The 3,196-nt window shown below is 45.9% G+C and overlaps 1 pseudogene; it reads right to left on the bottom strand.

Annotated features, from left to right (window-relative positions):
- Positions 1-1,821: 1,821 nt before the first annotated feature.
- LOC133753430 (coiled-coil-helix-coiled-coil-helix domain-containing protein 2-like) lies at positions 1,822-2,367 on the bottom strand (annotated as a pseudogene).
- Positions 2,368-3,196: the final 829 nt, after the last annotated feature.

The following is a 3,196-nucleotide window of genomic DNA, read 5'->3' as shown; positions in this document are numbered from 1 at the left end:
GAGCTGGCCTGGAAGAGGGGCAACCGGGACAAAATCTGGCGCCCCAACTTGGGCTAGAACCCAGTGTGCCGGCGCTGCAAGGCAGAGGATTAGCCTGTTGAGCCACCACATTCCCTTCTAATTCCACTTTTCACAAACTTTTGGAGCTCCTTTGTACAATGTTTAATGAGGATAGGACAGGATTCAGAAGCCACTCTAATTATTATAAACAGGAAGAGCTGTTCCTTACAGTTTTAATTACAAAAATGGAATTCTAAAACTTGTTTCACTAGATATAGATGGGATATTTTCCAGTCAATGCACAGCGGTTTTTTTGTTTATATTGTTTGATCTGCAATACTCATATTCTACATTGTGCATGCTGTGCAATGGATTTAACCATTCCTCCGTTGATGGACATTCTGGTTGTCCCCAGGTTGTTTTATGTGCTATAACAACACTACAATAAGTGTCTTTGTGACAATGAGTAGTAGTGCCTTTATTTTTGTGCACTAGTATTTTGCAAGTGAAGTTTCTGGATCAAAGGGCATATATTTTTTAAACTATAATATATACAGCTAGTTCATGTTCCAAAAAGTTTATGACAATTTACAAGAAAGAATTTATTTATTTTTAAAGACTTATTTTATTTATTTGAAATGTACAATGACAGAGGGACAGAGAGGGACAGGGAGTGAAAGAGATCTTCCATTCACTGGTTTACTCTCCAAATGTCCACAACAGATGGGGCTGGGCTGGGTTAAAGACAAAAGCCTCAAATTCCATCTGAAGATCCCATATGGGTGGCAGGGTCCCAAGTATTTGGGCCATCCTCCACTGCCTTCCTAGGTGCATTAAGAGGGAGCTGGAACAGAAATGGTGCAGCTGGGACTCAAACCAGTGCTCTGATATGGGTGCCGACATCGTGGGCAGCGGCTTAAACCACTGTGCCACAATGCTGGGCCCATTTACGGCAAGGAATTTAAAAACAGCGAATTGGTACTTATAAGATTGATGGAAGTCCTAAAGTGGGGATATAGGCTGGAACTATTTTATATAAACATAGTTCCAGAAAAATATGGAACTGAAAACCCAAGGGAAAGGTTACTTCTGATGTCAACTCTAAAACTCTTCCAGAATTAACAACCTGCCATTTTCACCTCTGCAGGTGCTGCACCTGTTTCTGAAGCCTGGGAGCTAGGTGAAAAGCATCGACATCTATGATCCAGTGATTGGAAACCAGATCAAGAAATTGCTGTTGCTGCTTTTGCTGGGGTAGCACCCCAAGTTATTGTGCTACCCAGAAAGATGGAGAACGAATGCTGCAGAGAAACCTTGTTATATACAGATGGAGCTACCCTTTCTAGCTTGTCGGCCCTCTTTCACCTGCCAAACTCCACAGAAGTGCATGTACTGGATGATACCTAATTCACACGCAAAATCTTGGTAGCTGGAGTGGAATGGAAGTGGAATAAATCATTCCATAGTATTAGCACAGTCTAAAGTATTTTATAGCATTATTTACTAGCAACTTCTGTGTAAGGCTGTGCAAAACACTGATTTTGGGTTATCTTCTGCCTCACACTAATCTTTTTTTTTTTTTGGAAGAAAATCACTTTATTCTACTCATAAACAGTAACATTACAACAGCTTGTTCAAGGAGACCAAACATCTGTCCAGCCCCAAATTCAGTATCATCTCAACGAATTTCCACACAGCAAAGATGGCCTTTCTGGACCAGGGAAGCTCTTGAAAGCAGATGACAGGTTGACCAGGCAGCTTTACATATTATATCGTCAGTAGCGATTACATCTGTATGCTAAAGTAACTTGGTCATGAGATCCAATTTTCTGCTTCATCCTGAGCTTCTTGACTAGACTAACCCATTTGCAATTCTGCACTGTCTCAGGACTTCATTGAAACCCTCACAGAGCTTAATGTCACTCTGGTTCTGGGCACACTCCAGAAACTGCTTTATCTCCTAGGAGCAAGGACCAAATTCCTGCTGCTGTGCTAACTGGGCTCCCTGGGGCTCCTGGTAAGTGACTTCAGGCCTCCAGGGCTCAGCACTGCTTCCTCCACTGAAGCCCCCAGTGATGGCGTGGCCCAGCGTGTGCCCAACAGCAGAGCCCACGGCCCCACCAGCTGCAGTGGTGGCCATCTGGGCCATCAGGCCTGGCTGTCGGGATGCCGCGGCGGGTGAGCCGACTGCAGATGGTGGGGCTGAGCTGCTGGCGCTGGCCTCGGGGCAGCCCTCATCTGAGGAGCCCGACTGGCCAGAGGGGCCATGCGGGAGGTACGGCTGCGGCTTCCACGCGGCATCTTCACGGCCAAGCTACTCGGCGTCTCCAAGGGCGAAACTCCGCCAAGAGCTCAAGTGCTTGGGCGAAGAAGCCCCACACTAATCTTTCGAAGCAAAGAGAGAGTTAGAGGCCATTCACAAAACAGGAACTGCATGTGTCTGGCACAACCACAGGGAAAGAAATGTTAAAAACTCACCAGTAATTCAAAAGGGATATGAAAATTAAGTATATTTTTGCCTATAGAATTGACGTACATAAATTTGAGAGAACCTGAAGCTGTCGACAAGGTGGATTCGGGCGGGCAATAAAATATATCTTTTATTTTATTCACTATTGGTGCAGCATATATTGGTCCAAATATTTTGGAAAACAATTGGCCGGCGCGGCGGCTCACTAGGCTAATCCTCTGCCTTGCGGCGCCGGCACACCGGGTTCTAGTCCCGGTCGGGGCACCGATCCTGTCCCGGTTGCCCCTCTTCCAGGCCAGCTCTCTGCTGTGGCCAGGGAGTGCAGTGGAGGATGGCCCAAGTGCTTGGGCCCTGCACCCCATGGGAGACCAGGAGAAGCACCTGGCTCCTGCCATCGGATCAGCGCGGTGCGCCGGCCGCAGCGCGCTACCGCGGCGGCCATTGGAGGGTGAACCAACGGCAAAAGGAAGACCTTTCTCTCTGTCTCTCTCTCACTGTCCACTCTGCCTGTCAAAAATAAAAAAAAAAAAAAGGAAAACAATTAGAGTATCCATGTTAAGAACACGTTACTGGTATTCATATACTCTGATCCAATAATTCAACTTCTGGGAATCTGTTCTAAAGTAATAATCCTAATATAGTCATACAGGGTTCCACATCTATGGATTCAACTAACCTAGGATTGAAATATTCAAGGGGCTAGCATTGTGGCATAACAGATAAAAA

Source organism: Lepus europaeus, chromosome X (genome assembly GCF_033115175.1).
Source record: "Lepus europaeus isolate LE1 chromosome X, mLepTim1.pri, whole genome shotgun sequence".
Taxonomy (NCBI): domain Eukaryota; kingdom Metazoa; phylum Chordata; class Mammalia; order Lagomorpha; family Leporidae; genus Lepus; species Lepus europaeus.
Note: the sequence above shows the minus strand (reverse complement) of the source record. Positions and strands in the feature narration are given on the sequence as shown.